Source organism: Xenopus laevis, chromosome 6S, assembly GCF_017654675.1.
Source record: "Xenopus laevis strain J_2021 chromosome 6S, Xenopus_laevis_v10.1, whole genome shotgun sequence".
In the NCBI taxonomy this organism is placed as follows: domain Eukaryota; kingdom Metazoa; phylum Chordata; class Amphibia; order Anura; family Pipidae; genus Xenopus; species Xenopus laevis.
The window spans coordinates 46,817,926-46,835,688 of record NC_054382.1 but is presented as its reverse complement, the minus strand read 5'-3'; the positions used below and the strand labels follow the sequence as shown (position 1 = coordinate 46,835,688).

At 40.7% G+C, this 17,763-nt stretch overlaps 1 long non-coding RNA gene across 1 annotated transcript; it reads right to left on the bottom strand.

Moving 5' to 3' along the window:
* Positions 1-5,010: 5,010 nt before the first annotated feature.
* Positions 5,011-17,514, bottom strand: LOC121395044. Its single transcript, XR_005962208.1, has 5 exons — positions 17,408-17,514; positions 15,810-15,958; positions 7,191-7,238; positions 6,478-6,537; positions 5,011-5,150 (listed from the first exon to the last, which is right to left on the bottom strand). It is a non-coding gene; the product is annotated as an uncharacterized LOC121395044 (long non-coding RNA).
* Positions 17,515-17,763: the final 249 nt, after the last annotated feature.

Below are 17,763 nucleotides of genomic sequence, written 5' to 3'. Positions count from 1 at the left end.
GGGACTAAGTTTTACCTGCAACTTACTAGCTCCTTTCTCCTTTAACTCCCAAACTTGGCTGCCCTTTTATTACAGTCTCAATAATTTCTCCAAAACATGCTATTAAGTAAAAAAATATATTTTATTCACATCAGTAATTAAAAAACATGTATAATATTCCCTCTAACGCCTAACGCGTTTCATGCTTACCCAGCACTTAGTCATTGGCAGATTCTGCCTATGACTAAGTGCTGGGTAAGCATGAAACGCGTTAGGCATTAGAGGGAATATTATACATGTTTTTTAATTACTGATGTGAATAAAATATATTTTTTTACTTAATAGCATGTTTTGGAGAAATTATTGAGACTGTGGTTTTACCTCTGTTTGGTCACTAGAGGTCTCCGACATGCTCACTAATAGTATTTACTGATTCTGCTCCCAATTTGATTCTAATTGCCCTTTTATTAGACACCATACTTTTCAAAATACTGTATGCTAGAATTTTGGTGTGGTTCCACTCTTGTGACAATATATATTATTCTAATGGGAAAATGTAATATGTTTTGTTAGTGAACATTAGGACCAAGATTTTCATCAATTGCTTCCTTTTTTGACTGATTTGAGACCTCAATGTCTTCCTCGCAAATTTTGAAAACAAATGGTTTTTACAAAAATGCACAGTGTATGTAATTACATTTTGCAATCACAAAGCATTTTTTTTTTTGTGAGAAAATATTAAACAAAACTCCAGAGCAGTTGTTAACACTTACTTTTGCTCAGGGCTAATGAATTTTCACCAGCGAATGATTTTACATTGTCTAGCAGCATCACAAATTCTTAACACAACAGTCCTCAATAAAACTTTTTTCTAGCTTTTTTTCAGTACCAGTGTGCCATTTAATGCAAAAGGGTTCTCCTCCTCTTTGGACACCTGTCTCCTAGTATTTTCATACAACTATCATTGGAGGTTTTAATCTTATTTCTTGGAGCCCTGAACTATGCATCGTTCTGATTACAGAGGAATATCAGCAAGCAAACACTGTAACCTCACTATGAATGACTATGAAGATTTTCATTCATCCAGGTCATGGTATATCTAGTATAGGTAAATCTAAAAACAACTGGACTTGCTAAATAATCAATGAAGACGTTTCACTGCTCATCCGAGCAGCTTCTTCAGTTCGACTGACTGGTGTGGGAAATTCTCGGCATATAAACTCTTCCACTAATCCAACCACAATGGCACATTGTAACTCTTCAAAGAGGTGACATCTGAAGAAATTCACAGAGGTGTAGTTTCTGTGTAGTTACTGTGAAAGGATTATCCATTTTGTCATGCAACTCCTAGAAAGAGGTGAGAGACTTGTGAGAGTTGCATGAATGGATGTGTGAAGTGTTCTGAATCCCCCGGGGTACATATGTTAGAACAGCATTGTATGTAGCAGACAGGTGGTGTTGAAAGCTGTTCAGGGATGTTCTCTGTTCAGGAGTGTCCCTTGTCTTTTAAGTGTAGAAAGACAGATGAGTTTTGCCCTGTAGAGTTCGCCCTCCTATGCTGAGCCATTCGCTTGGAGAGCAGTTGTTTTGTCTCCCCAATGTATAGACCTGTGCACTCCTCAAGAAGACATTGGGAGCCAGTGAAGGTTACATGCATTGATGTGTAGTGGTGAGTTGAATGAGTTTAATGTAAAGGCAAAAAAATAAAATCCCATTTTTACTTTCTTTAATGAAAAAGAAATCTATCTGGTCTTGCAAAGATGTTTAACAAAGTTACAAGATGATGACCCCCTGCAGCCAGCTTGAAAACATAAATCATTTGTTTAATTAGGTTTCTGTTGCAGTAAGTACATGTTTATGTTTCATATACAAAATACAGCATTTCTAGCATTGTTCTATTTTAGGCTTTAGTTCCCCTTTAACAGCAGCATTTAGAACAGACTGGAACGATGGCCTACCATGACCTCTGCAAGGAATAAAGTAGAGTGTAAAGTAGATGTGACGTTATTCCAAGTTAAATTTAGCTTGTCATCTAAAAGTATGCTGAGTCTATGTGAGCTATGTTGTCTTTAAAGAAAATAGCAATGGCAGTTACAGTAATGGATGGAAAATATGGTTGGGGTCACTAAGTTAAATGATGCAAACAGCCATTGTGATTTAGAGAATTGAGAGGATTTTTTAAAAAAAATACAGTTGTTTTGCTAGTGAGAGAGTTTGACTGTAGCAGGAAAAAAATGAAGTTAAAATGGAAAAATTCAGGATCGGTGTGTTACTTTCTCCACTGGTGTTCAACTGATCAAGCACATCTTCTAAGGTACTTGTTTGAGCTAGTATGCAAAGGGTTGTGTTTAACTGACTGAGTCAGTGTGATGGGTGGTGGAAAAGGAATATGGAGGAACTGATGAGAGAGCATCATTGCAGTATGAAGCTGCAATATTTGGACAGGTTATTATGTTGAGAAATGTGATGTACTACTACTACTGTGTGTGTATAAAAAGATGATTGTAATACAACAACAGTCAGTGTTATCTGAAAACAATAAAACAATATATATATATATATATATATATATATATATATATATATATATATATATATATATATATATATATATACTATAGCACATCACAGGTCTCAAAAAATGACATAGATAATGACATTGGGGCACAGCAGTGACATATGGGGGTTGTTTGTGTCTTACTGGGGTGGGCTGTGACATCAAATGTGGTTATTGTCCAGGTTGTTTGGTGGAGTTTGCAAGTTTGGACAGACAGCTGAGACCCAAACAACCCTAAAATTTTGTATAATTTGGAGTATTTGGTGTGGAGAAATGTGATCTGAGATCTCACAACTGTTTTTGGAGGACAGATTTTAAAGACTCTTCACAGAAAGGCAATCTTGCACAAAGAAAACACTGCTTCAGTGTGTTGGTATTATGTTTCCTTCTTTGAAAAGATCGTTTAGCTGTATTGCACCGAGATATAGCCGGAAAGATCATAATTAGTTCTGCCACACTGTTCAATAGTATTCAGCTTTGCCAATAAATTAGGGAAGTGTGGGACATAGGCGCCCACTTCCACCCATTTAGACAGCTAGGTTAAACAGTTTGGTGAATCAAATTCACAAGTCAACTCCCAGGCACACACATATTTGTCACAAAGGCACCTGAGCCTAGGTCAGCAACTTTATGGCATGGTGTCAGGGACTGTATTTATTTTTAGTTTCCTGAAGGCTCGCGCCAGTTACCACCAGAGACTTGCAGCAAAAACCTCCAGCTAAGAGGGATAGGGTTACCTAGCAGAACACCAGAGCTCATCTGTTATTAGCTCAGTGTGTGAGCTTTGCAGTTTCTCTAAGGTGATGCACCATTTTGGAGCAAAGATGAAAAGATTTCAACAATGAAGTGTGTCTAGGGAAGCAGTATATTTAAATTCAGCCCTGCTTCCATGAAGAAACTGGTATTCTATATCATATACAGGCAGTCCTCGAGTTACATACACCTGACTAAAGCTGGCCTTAGACACAAAGATCCGAGCGTACAAATCATCGTACGATCAGACTTTCCCATCTCCTGACCTGCCACTAACCATTCCGATCAAATAAAGTACAAAAGAACAGATTAGCCGATGTTTTGCCCCTGACAGCAATCGTACGAAAGACAAAGCTAGTGACAGTCTCCCTCTGAAAATCGTACGATCGGCAATAAATGCAGAGATATTATGGGCAGCCGACAGAAATCCTTTAACCTGTCCGATCGACCAAACGACCGATCTCCGACTCTCCACACACGGTCCAAAAATCATACGAATCCTCAATTCATACGATCAGATCTTTGCGTCTATGGCCAGCTTTACATACAATTCACACTTGCAGACAGGGGGCTGTCACAATAACATACTATGGTTTGCTTGACTTTTATTAGCATTCAACTTTAATAAACCACCTGCCCCAATACCTCTGGTGTGTGTTGTCTACTGCAGAGCACAGAAAGGTAAAAATAAACACTATGTTAAGACAGACATCTGACTAATTTGCAGTTAATAAGACATACAAATTCAACTAAACAGCAAACATACAGACCCTATCTCCTACGTAACCTGGGGACTGCCTGTACTGTCTTCATAGCTGCTACACAGTGTGTGAAAGATAAAATCTTCTGTTAAACACATACCATGCAGCACTAATTTCTTCTCATATGTAAGTGATGTACTGTACCTTTGAGATTTGTTTTCTCGTGAGAATTGTAGCAGACAGTGCTGGGTCAAGCAGGCTGGGCACCCCTGCCTGCCCCCGCATGTGTGCATACATGCAAGTGAATGAGTGTGTGTGTTGACTACAAGGGGTGGAGGGTTTACTTCCGGTCTTGGCACCAGAAACTATTTCCTTGTTCCATATGTCAAAGACTTTGCTCATATATAATGGCTTAGCATTATCAAGCAAGCTTTATACTTGTATTAAGTGGTAGTACAGAGCAAATGCTCAGTAAATATAATAACTCTTTGTTTGTCCTCTCATGCCACCCTGTTCTCTGCTGCTGCCACTCTCCTTTTCTCCAAATGCCCCTGTTGCCTCCTGCTATGATTGCACCTATGGTGTGCTGTAAATAATAAAGTGGAAGGAAATGAGTATTTGAATTTCCCGCTTCTTTAACATACATTGCGGGGATATATACAGTATGTAATAAAGCTGATTGTGGTGGGCACAATTCTGGGCCCCCAAGACCAATGACCTTAGATGGCCAATCCAATATGCCATCGTTGGCATCCGTACTACCTGTCTGCACAAAATACATAGATAAAGGATCTATTTGGGTCTATACATGCAGCATTAATGTGCTGTGATGGTCCAGATACAGTGGAAAAATTAAGTCATTTATCATATAGCCCTAGTGAGACAACAAAACTTAGCAAGGTGTGACACTGTACTGTGATTTTGTAGAGTGTATGATATTGCACTAAAATAATAAATAAATGAAAAAATAGAATATATTATAATGCATATGTTGCAAAATATAAATCACAATACAACATGTATTTTTATACAGTTTATTTGCCCTAAAGAGAAACAGGTGTGTATAGTGTAGGGATATGATTGTGGGTAGGGTATCTAAGGGATTTTCTTATTCTTCATCACTGCAATGTTCAGAATCATTTCAGCCATTTATATGGTTTCTAGGGGAAAAATATACATGGAATGTAATTAAATAGGATATAAACACTTTCTTCAACCAAACTTTACAAACGTAACACATTTTGCTGGACTACAGTTTACAGCACATGCCAATGTATTTATCAATGGTTACACGTATAGCAACATTGAACAATAAAAGTTTTCAATGCAAATCCTTCAATGAGAATCACACCTTATCTGTGTAAGTGTTAATTTGTGAACATGGGTGCTAAATCAAACAAGTGCAGGTGGTTTTAAAGTTGGAAAATGAAAGCAAAGAACTAATTGCTGCTAGAAACTGTACCTGCCGAGGGGGAATACATACAAGAGTAGAGGTAAAATTGACAGCCCCACTGGCATTGAGTAATTAAATTGATTTAAGAAAAGTGATTTTTATTTAAAAATGTTTTTCAAATGTAAAAGTGTTTCTGAAAACTGCACTCCATGGACTTGATTTGGACATTTCAATTAAGTTTTGAAAGGACTCTCTACAGGTAAGATTGGACTTTCTAATACTGTAATTGGACAGATTGGACTTTCTAATGCTGTAATTGGACTTTAAGAAAACTAACACAATAACTAAAGTTTCATTTGATGTGGTAGGATTATAGGAGTAAAGAAGACGGAGTGTATGGGTATAAAGGTGATTGTGCACTTGATTCTGTATCCTGATGAACAGAGGGTTTATCCCCCCGAAACATTGATAATGTTAGTGATATAATAAAAGGGGTAAGCTCCCCAACTGCAGAAAAATAGTGTGTGTGTGGATCCGTTAAAATCTTGCTATTGCTAAGGGACCTAGCAATTCAACATATTATCTGTATCTGCAATATGTTAACTATGTTTGCAAATGGACAACAGTGGGTGCATAATTTTTTCTACTTCTTTGGCATATTTTATTTTACACACCTAATACATACATCCCAAAGACTGATTAGAGTGGCCAGGGTATGAGTATATTGTTCCATGATGGAGGGACAGTTTTGCCCATTACAGTGTATTTTAGGGGGTCTAAGAGCAGTTTTACTTATAATGGAATAACATTGTCTCAGTATCAATTGTGTTTGTAATTCTTCTTGGCTGTACTAAACTGAACATAATAAAGAGAATAAAATTAAATAAATGTTCTATAAATTATGTATTAATCCTAAATAAAAATTTGTTTTTTTTGCCAGATTTGAGTATTTACTTATCCTTATGGGTTTTAAGGGTTTAGTAGGCATGGAGCCTGGTGTACTGACATTGTATCAAGGGCACTTTCCTAAAAAGAAGAAAAAAAGTGTTCAGCTTTGAACTGTACCATAGGGATAAAGAATGAAATACATTTACCAGAAATCATTGTTCTTCACTGCTGTTTATCTGTTGCCGAAACTAGTCAACCCCTCCCACCTTAAAAAAATAAAAACAACAACATTATGACATGGCTAAAATATATATTCCACTGATTTGTTTCTGGGCGAATGTTTTCATGTTAACTGCAAGTATATTTGAGTGCACTTAGGAGCAATACATTTTTTGAAATATTGGTATGGGACCTGTTATCCACAATGCTGGGGAACTGGGGCTTTCCAGATAATGGATCTTTCCGTAATTTGGATCTTCATATGTTAAGTCTACTAGAAAATCATATAAACATTAAATAAACCTAATAGGCTGATTTTGCTTCCAGTTAAGGTTACTTCTATCATAGTTGGGATCAAGTACAAGGTACTGTTTTATTAGTACAGGGAAAACAAAAAACATTATTGAAAATTTGGATTATTTGGATAAAATGGAGTCTATGGGAGACAGCCTTTCTGTAATTTGGAGCTTTCCAGATCACAGGTTTCTGAATAACGGATACAATACCTGTTTCATAATCCCCAGGATACCTTTCTTTTCACAAAGATAGATGCTTTATTAAAGCTACTTATCTGCTAAAGGTGGCCTATACTGAGCACATCACAAAATGTACCATGTTTTTTTCTGAATAAGGCTAGATCTGTTTAAAAGTGGTACAATCTCCTGAGGCTCCCCAGAAGAGAACCCAAAAACATAATCACCTTCTGCCTCCGCATCTCGTTTTTGATTTAGTATCCCTCCCACAAAAGCTAGGAAAATAGAAAAACAGACATTTGTTTTAAGAGGAAAAATGTTAATACAGTAAAAATATAGAGTCTGATGCTGCTACAGAAACATATAGTGCATCAGTTGAGAGCTTTTGTCTTCCTCATGAGCAGGGCCGGATATAGTGGGCGGGCGCCCTGAGGCCGCGCGGTCCTGGCGCCTTGCTGCACGGTCCTAGCGCCTGCCTGTATACACTCCTCCAGTGCGAGTGCACATGCGGGCCTGAGGGAGCTGTGCTCCCTGTCAAGCGGCTGGGCGGCATGCAGCCCCGATTATAGGTAAATGGATAGGCTGTGCAAAATAAAACATGTTTCTAATATAGTTAGTTAGCCAAAAATGTAATGTATAAAGGCTGGAGTGACTGGATGTCTAACAGAACATAACACTACTTCCTGCTTTTCAGCTCACTTGGTTTCCACTGATTGGTTACCAGGCAGTAACCAATCAGTGACTTGAGGGGAGGTCATAACTGTTTGCTTTTTTTTTTATAAATCTGTTTTTATTGATTTTTCAGAAAAGGGAAAAGAAAAAACAGGTATACAACAGCACATTCGATACAGAGATAGAGAATCAAGAACAATACAGAAAATAGCATCTATAAATTAGCCATGCACAAACGCAAAATGACTCTACATCAATAATCTAAGGAGATTATTCCGTATTAAGCATCAACAGCAGGTGTCGAGTCTCGCTCGTCTCGCTCGTCTCATGTACATGGTTACGCAGGGTAACATATAGCTTGGGGTGCCAAAAGGTTGACCATAGAGTGCCGATGTACCTGGTTTTGGATCCAGTAAGTAGAGGGTACAGTGAGAAGGAGGAGAGAAAAGGGGGAAGGGAGGGGGTCTAGGTGAGGGAAGGTGGGGGGAAGGTAAGGGGGGAAGGAGGGGAGAAGAGAGAGAAAGATAACAGAAATGGCATACCGGCCTGGGAGTACTCAAAATCATAAAAGACATGGTCGAGCTCAAATCCACTTATTACTAATTGAAACCTGCAAGGGGTATAAAAGGATCCAATGTAAGCATTTTAGTGATGTGACTGGTCTGAATGGGTCACACGGGTAGGTACCTCTGGATTCCATCCCCTCCCCAGGGAACTCAGGAAAGAGAAAATGCAAGATTATACATAAAATGTCAGGTTGAATCTCACACGGTGCACAGTTGGACGTAAGAATCTGAATTGGTAAATGCAATCCAGTGATTCCATTTAGTCATGAAATTCTGGAAATCACTAGCAGTTTCAGTCTTCAGCTCCTCAAATTTATGTATCTCTTTGATCTTGAGCAACCAATCTTTCACAGACGGACTTTCCGTCTGTCTCCATTTAAGGGGAATTAATGCTTTGGCGGAGTCCAGCATTATGGGAGCAAGAGACTTCTTGTATGTCTTCAGTGGCAATGAGGTGTCGTGTAAGAGGACAGCCAAAGGGTTATCATGGATTTCTATGTCTGTAACAGTTTTGATAGTGTTGCGTATTGAGGTCCAAAAAGAGTTGAGTATAGGGCAATCCCAAAAAATATGTGTTAGGGTACCGGGATGTTCCTTACATCTCCAGCATGTGGGGGAGATATTGCTCAATTTGGTAGGGTATCAGTACCATTTAGTTAGTAATTTATAGTTAAGTTCTTGGAGTTTAGCGCATTTAGAGGATTGGTGTACCAATAGAGTGATTTTTGCCCATTGGTTGTCCGAGATAGTCATGGTCACGTCTCGTTGCCACTTGTCTTTAAGGATAAGGAGTGGGGTTGGTTTAAGGTCTGTGATGTGTTTGTATATCCAAGAAATCGCGCATTTTTGTGGGTTTTCCTGGGACCAAATATGTTCTATGTGAGTGAGGGTAGGCCTGTCTTTATGGGGTGGAAATGTTGCCTGTAAAAAGTGCCTGATTTGCCGATACTTAAATCTATCTAGGTCGGACGGTGTGAAATTAGGTAATAGCTCGTCAAGGTTTTTGAATTTGCCTCGACGGTAAAAGTAATCAGCTCCTGCGTGTAAGAGAATGTCCCATCCCCTGTAATTATCTAAATTCAGGCCTGGTGTGAAATTAGGATTGCCAAGTACCGGAGATAAAGGGGAAGGAGATTTGATCCATTTGTTTGACTTGGCTAGGTAGTCCCATGTATCTAATGTGTATTTAAGTTTAGCATCTGTTCTATCTCTATAGATTCTGTTAGCCGGAGATAACCAGGGGACCGCCCATAGAGGGGTTGCTAGGGATTCCTGCTCTATCTCTATCCATAATTTGGTTTTCCCATAAAAGGCCCAGTCCAGGCATCTGTTTATAATCGTGGCTTGATGGTATATCTGCCAATCTGGAAGACATAAGGTGGCCATAGACTTAAAGATCCGCTCCTTTGGCGACATCGCGCCATCGAGCGGATCTTTCCCCGATATGCCACTAAACTGCGTGGCTATATCGGGGGTAATTCGAGCGTTCGGCCGTATGGCCGAACGATCGAATTACGATGCGCCAAGCGGCTCCGACGGGTCAGTCGGGTAAAAATCCAACCTTCCTGATCGATATCGTGGCCAGATATCGATCGGGATGACCCGTCGAAAGCCCCCATACACGGGCAGATAAGCTGTCAAATCAGTCCAAACGACCGATTTCGGCAGCTTTATCTGCCCGTGTATGGCCACCATTACACTGCCTTGCGTTTTAGATGCGGTTAATTTCGATCTCGCCAATCTCGGGTTTTTATCTGCCCAAATGAACTTTTTCGTGAGAGTATGCAGTGTTTGTAAGGTCCCCTTGGGAGGGGGGTATGGAATGGCCCGTGAAACATATAGGAAGCGGGGGAGAATGTTCATCTTAAGGGAATTAACGCGGCCAAACCACGATAACGTTTTAGTTGTCTCTTAAGTCAGTTTTGATAGAATTTAAAAGGTCACTATAGTTTCTATTAATAATTTGTTTCACGTCCGGAAATATTTTTATGCCAAGGTAGGTGAAGCATGTAGTGGATGTTCTGATCGGAAAAGAAGTAGTAGCAGCTGAAAACTCTTCCCGAGGAATAGAGACATTTTGGGCGACAGATTAAGTCAGATTTATTTTAGAATTACTGACTGAATTAAATTTATCCAATTCTACTATTAAGTTTGGGAGCGAGATCCTGGGGTTTCGCAAAAAGAAAAGCAGATTGTCTGCGTACGCAGCGATTTTGTGTTCTTTGGAACCGATTGTGACGCCATTAATGTTTGGGTCAGTCCTAACCCTGTTTAGAAAGCTCTCGAGCGAGAGGATGAAGAGGAGTGGGGATAGCGGGTAGCCTTGGCAGATCCCGTTTTGGATTCTAAATGATTGCGAGTAATCTCCATTTACCCTGAGTTTAGCAGACGGATTGGTATATAAGGTAGTTATCCACGATAGCATTCTAGGTCCCAAGTTTATGTGTTGTAGGGTGGCTCGTAAAAATGTCCAGTCTACCCTGTCGAAAGCCTTCTCGGCGTCAGTGGATAAGAGCATAACAGGGATGGAGCGGCTTTTACAGTAATGGATGATGCTAAAGAGTCTGTTCGTGTTGTCCCTGGCCTCTCTATGCGGGACAAAGCCTGCCTGTTCTGGTGATATCAGGGTGGTTAGGACTTGATTTAACCTGGTAGCTAGTACCTTCGCATATAACTTGGTATCGACATTTAGTAGGGAAATGGGACGGAAACTGCCAGGATCTGTGGGGTCCTTAACTTTTTTATGAATTAAGGTTATATGAGCCTCCAGGGCTTCTGAGGGGATTGTTTTAGTGGCTGTGATAGAGTTAGTAGCGGCAACTAGATACGGTAGGAGGCAGTGACTCAGTTCCTTATAGTATGATATTGAAAAGCCATCGGGCCCCGGGGCCTTTCCGGCTTTGGTAGTCTTGATGGCTGCTGTAAACTCGTCTGTAGTCAATGGGGAGTCTAGGGCCTTTCGAATATCGTCTGATAATCTCAGGGGGTTGGAGTCCACAATATAGTCAGTGCATTTGGTCAATGTGTTACAGGTTTTATTTTGTATAGTGGTTGGGGGATGGAGCTCATAAAGTTTAGTGTAATATTGACGAAAGACTTCTGCAATGTCCGTGGAAGTGTGCACTGTTTTCCCATCCAATGTTTGAATTTTAGGTATATAGTTTCGTAACTGTTTTTTCTTTAATGCAGCAGCTAAAAGTCAGCCACATTTGTTGCCGTGTTCGAAATAGAGTTTTTTATGAATTTCAATGGCTCTAGTCATAAATTTGGAGTATTTGTGTTGCGCCTCGAGAGACCGGATTCTAGTTATCATCTGTTGTACTTTAGCGTTGCGTTCTCTCTTTTTGCGCGCCCCCAATTGTATCAATTCCCCTCTAATAACACATTTGTGTGCTAACCATAAAGTCCAGGGGTCAGTCTGTTCTAGGTTATTTTCTTGAAAATAATTCTGAAGCTTTTGGGTAAGGTCCTTCTTCGTAGATTCCTCTTGGAGAAGGGAATCGTTTAATCTCCAGGAGAAGACTCTATGAGTGGGGACCCTATGCAGAAGAGTGCATGTAATGGGAGCGTGGTCTGACCAAGTTATAGTGTCTATTGTAGCGTCTTTGAGAAGATCAATATCTGCGTGGCGTATGAAAATGTAATCCAGTCTACTATAGGTATCATGTGGACGTGAGTAGAAAGTGTAGTCACGTACAGAGGGTTGCGTGAGGCGCCAGGTATCCACTAAAGTGAGGGACCTAAGCTGTTTTTTAAAAACTTCAATTTTCCTGTGTGGTATGCTAGATCGTGCGGTAGAGGAATCCAGTAATGGTTCAAGCGTCATGTTTAAATCACCCCCCATAATGAGCATACCTTCCTCAAAATCTGTCATAGCTTGAAGTGTTTGTGTTAGGGCTGGTAATTGCTCATTGGGAGGGAAATAAACTGAGGCCAGAGTGTACATGCAATCATTGATATTCCCCTTGACTAAAAGTTAAGTGCCCGCCTTATCTGATTTGGTTGCTATGGAAGTGAAGCCTAAAGAATCTGCTACCATAATCATGACCCCCCTTGTTTTGGTGGTTAAAGGTGTGCTGTGAAAGATGGTCGAGAAGCCTTTAAATCTGAGGAGCGGAGTTTGTTGCTTTTTAAAATGGGTTTCCTGGATGAAAACTATGTCTAGCTTGAGTCGTTTTATGTCCCGTGCGAGATTGTACCTTTTGATGGGAGCATTCAGCCCCTTCACATTTAGTGATCCAACTCGGATGTCAGTCATCATTCATCATGGATACTGAGGGGGTCCAGCGGTAGTGCCCCGTGGCAGGAGAAGCTTGCATGTGGTAAGGGTGTAGAGATGAGGGAGACCCAGGTCGGATGCCAAGAAAGCGAGTAGGGGAAATCCCCATCCCACACTCGTGGTTAACCCAAAGGTCTGAGGTTGGGAGTACGTGAGAGTGGCGCGCAAAAGGTGCATCAGCCATCCTCCCGTACCCGAACTGCCACATAGACGTGGTGAAAATGTCTCTAGAAGCAAAGTAATAAACAACAAAACAATAAAAATATCAACAGTATCAGTAATCAATGAGGTAAGTCTGGCCTCCACCGGCAGGAATGCCACACGGGGATCGGGGAGGCATGTTTAAGTGAAATCATTCAAAAATATGTAGATATTACCCCTTGATACACAATAGAAAGACTGCAGACATAGGACAAGGAAAGGAGCTGCCTAAGGGTGGTGGGAGCTAAGCTAGGTGGCGACCCTTGTTGTAAGAGAGAAGTAGGCCTAATATGATTGGTAATCATTGGACTGGAGAGTGATTGAGGGGTATGGGTAGTTGGGGGCCTAAAGTAAAACCAATAGAAACAACATGTGGAAATGAACAAGCTGTGAAGCCACCATATCCTCATAATAAGAGTTCACTGAGGAGACCGATGAGCTGCAAAAGGAATGAGTCTACTGCACCGGAACAAAAATCATTCAAAATAAGATGTAATTGGGACGTACGACACTGTCCAAAGTTGCTCCGGCAGCCCTGATTTCAGGAGGAAAGTGCAAATTGCGTGACAGGTAAGTTTTGGACCTCCTTATAGCAAGAGGTAGCTAGGATGGCCAACGATCCGAAGAAGGAATGAGTCCCAGCACTGAAACATAAACTGCTCAAAAAGTTACGCTTGTTAAGCGTTGTAACAATGTCCGAAGTGGCTCAGCCGTCGATGATGCTATGAAGTCTGGAGATCTCTAGAGTTCTGGTATCAGTCTTCCGTTGTGAAAATCCAATGTCCCCTCACGTGCAGGAAATCAAACCTATCCAAAGGCACTGATGGGAATGGTCAAACAACAGTAGGATAAGAGTCATTAAGGCAATAAACCAACATGGGTAGATATGAGCTTAGTGGTTGAAGTGGGGGTTTTAATTTATTTTTTTCCCCTTTCTTTCTTTTTCTCTCCTTTCATCCCCACCCATCTTCTCTCCTAGTCCTCGCCATGACATGTACCTCCTAGAAAACAGAGATGCGTAGGTATGACAGAATGGTGTCTGTAGGCCAGCATCGCGTTGTGTGAGCAAAGGCCTCAGATTCAATCCGTGCGCCTAGGGGTGGATGGGCTGGAGGGTTTATTCATTCTGCTCCTGCAATGCCACTGTTCCGTTTCTAGGGTGTCCACAAGGTCTCCATTGTAAGCCAGTTCCCTCCATTCTTTAAGGTCAATAGCAGGCAATCCTAAAGCTCTCACAAAGTCCTCCAGGCCGTCTGGTTCTTTCAGACTGTATTGCCTGCCCTCCTTCACAACAGTAAGGGCAAATGGGAAGCTCCACCGATAGGTAATGTTTTGGGCTCGTAGGACCGTGGTAAGCGCCCTAAGGGCTCTGCGTTGCTGGATTGTGAGCCACGCCAGGTCCTGGAAGATGGAGACTTCATAATCCTGGTACTTAAAAAGCTCCACATTCCGCAATGCGCGGGTAATGTCCTCTTTAATTGTAAATTTGTGGACACAGCATACTACGTCCCGGGGTCATTCTGTTCTGAACCTCGGGGTACCCAAAGCACGATGGACTCTGTCCAGTTCAAGTGGGCTGGAGGGTTCTTTGCCCAATATAGAATTAAAGATGGCTCTTACCATGTCGCCAAGATCGGCTGCGGTAATGGAGTCCGGAATACCCCTAATCCTGAGGTTATTGCGGCGGCCTCTATTGTCCAGATCCTCCATATGTTTCCGGAGTAGGTAGATAAACCTATGATGGTCATTGGATCTGTGTACTAGATGGTTGTGGGCCTCACCTATATTGCGCAGCTCTGCTTTGATTTCCGCAAGGTCTGCTTTCTGCGACTCTCGTAGCATTTTCGCCATCGCCCTTAAGTCGTCCTTGGTCGATAAGGCAGACAACAAGGAGCGGATGTCTGTGCGCGTTGAGGCTGTGCTATAACCGGAGGCCGTCGATCCGACCAGGCTTGGACTATGTGCGGCCGACTCCGCCCTCTTGGATGTGCGTCCTTCCGAGCGGTGAGAGGATTTCTTGCAAAGAAATGGTGACATCGTGCTTTGAGCGGACTGTGAGGCACTTTGTGGTGTCTGCTCTGCTTTCTTGCTGTGTTTCCCCATAGTAGTGTGGGTCAGGTATCGCTTAGAGAGATGCTTCTGGCAGTTCGGGACGGGAGAGTGTATCAGGTGCGACCTCTCAGCACGCCATCTTGCCACGCCCCCCATAACTGTTTGCTTTTGAATGTGAGCTTCATGCTGAGGATCAATTGCAAACTCACTGAAAAGTTATGCCCCATGTGCCCCCCCTTTAAGTCACTGACTAACTCAGAGTTAGAGAGCTGAATTCAGGAAGTAGTGTTCTGTTCATAACCCATGAGGCCTGGGGTTATGACAAGAAATGGGTGGGCTTATTATGTAAAAAGAGTGTGGGGTAATGATGTAGAAAGGAAAGGTCAGGCTAATGTAGAAGATATTTGGTGAGTTGAATGGGTGGAGGGAAGTATTGGAGAGGAAAGGTTAGACCAAGGAGCAGATATTGGGGATGGACCAAAGGGGGAACTACAGGTTATTATATATTTACAGCCCAATACAATTTCTAATACCACCTCTGGGCTTGACTGGTATTTTACTACCAGTGTAATACAGCAAAGTGGCAATCACAAAAAGGTTAAATCCATGGGGGGTGGGGTGCAAAATATCAGGCACCCCTAGTGATTCTAATCACTTACATGATACCCTGGGAAAATGTTCCTGTTAGCAGAAAACTGCATTGGCCCAGGTAACATGTGAGCTTCTTCTGCTTCTTCAATAACCCCTGGGCTGGTGCATGCAAAGTATATTGAAAGAACCTGCTTTTCACTCTACTGTACAAGCACAATCATGCACACAAACAACGAAGAAGCAAAAAGACAATTGCTCTATGGTGCTCACTGAGAAGAAACCATGGCTGGTGGAGTTTACTGCTAACAGGTGCACTGGCCTGAGATATCAGGTAAGTAATTATAATGACTGATGGGTGCCTTAACATGTGGCACCCACTAGTGATGTAAACTTTCCTTCTCCTTTAAGAGTGGTTGTAATGGCCATTTAAATTCCTGTAAGGATGGCTTGATGGTGCATCTTGAATCCCCTGCAGACAACCTTACCTTTTCCAAATTTGCCCAGAGAGTGCACAAATTCCTTTATTCCCCGGACGTCCCTTTCATTTGCATCTGCAGCCCTAGGGGGATCTCGCTGTGCCAGTACATTTGCACAGATTACGAGTAGTACACAGAGCAATAATCCTTTGTACATCCTGGGGAGAAATGCAATAGCAGAAAGTACAAAAATGGCTTTATGTATTGTGCATAATACTTAAAATTATCCTCTGAGTATGCAAACACGGTAACTCAAATATTGCCTATTCAACTGTTGCAGTACCATTGTTGCCAGTATTAACCAATGCATTAGCAAAAGTTAAATGGTTTGTTCTCCTTTAGATTAACTTTTAGTATAATGAAGAGAGTGATAGTCTGAGACAATTTGCAATTGGTTTTCATTTTTCATTATATGTTATTTTGTACAGGGCATTTGTCTTTGTAGCTGGGGTCGGGGACCCCCATTTGAAGTCTGGAAAGAGTTTGAAGAAGACAAATAATTAAAAAACTATAAAAAAAGACACAATGAGGTCCAATTGAAATATTGCTTAGAATTAGCCATTCTATAGTTAATGTAAAGGTAAACCACCTCTTTAAAGGATACTAGAGCTGTTGTCTAGCAATGTCAGATATAACATTTTATAATCATACATCTTCATAAAATGTTCCCCTACTCTATTTACCTGCTCTTTGTAATCCCGGGATTTCCTTTGCATGCAGACGGAGATAATTGGAGAAATATTGAATGCATTATGTGAAGCACCAAACACCAAAGGCATCTCTATGTCTCCCCTTCCGATATTTAGTGACTGTTATTTTAACAATGCAAAATGTCATTGTAAACCATATTTAAAAAGATGACATTGAACTGGTACACAGGATTTAAATGACATTTTGTAGAATAATTTTTGGAAATGCTTCATTTTCATAATATTTTTTAACCTATGTTTGTGCATTGTGCCAATATCTAGTTCAATCTGCTTTGGTGATTTGCATGCAAGGTGCAAAATACAGGCCACACAGATGCAAGGAAGACCTGGAATTAACACCAGCCATTAGGAGGTGATACTTCTGTGGATCCCTTTGCATATTGCATCTACAAATGCAACTTACATGCACCTAATGAATTGCAGGCTAATTCTGATGCTAAAATTTGCTAAATGTGAGAAAAATATTTTCACAGATTGTAAAAATATTCAGCATTATCACTCAAATTCTCTTATGAAAATTGTATAAATTGTTAATCAATCCCTTTACTGCCCTAGTAAGAGGAGAGAGGAAGAACAGTAGAAGGAAAAAGAGAAAAGTAGGGAGAAAACATGAAGTGGAGGAAGTTAGAATCATTTCAGACAAAGAGAAAGATAGACAGGAAGTACAGAGTAAAAAGTAAAATTGCCTGAACAGGAGCAGAGATCTGGTAAATGGTAGAAAAAGGAAAAAATGACAGAAGGGCATAGGAAACCTGGAACATTACAAGAAATAAGGGTTGATCTTGGAGAATTGTTCCCATCTATAAGGCTACTGAAGGATCTTGATGTACTTCCTTCTGAGCCTAAATTATCTGAGAACTTAGCAAGAAATTAAGCTAAAAGGATGAATCCACTTACCTTTCTACAGTTGTATTTCAATAGCAGAAGTAGAAAGTAATCAGAAAGTAATATATTTGCTGTGTTTTTTATTGTTGTGCTGATATTATATTGTTCCCTGATCTCAGTTGTGTTTATACAGTCTGATGCAATTGAGCCATCCTTAGCTTGATGCTATGAACTCATGACAAACTATTTACACTCCAAATTGAATAAATCTTATTCTTGCCCTCAAGTCTTTCTTTGGTTATATAATTATTATATTGATCTTTTTAGATGTAGAATTAAAGGGGTGGTTCACCTGTATGTTAACTTTTAGTATGCTCTAGAATGATCAAACATACTAAAAATTAACTTAAAGGTGAATCACTCCTTAA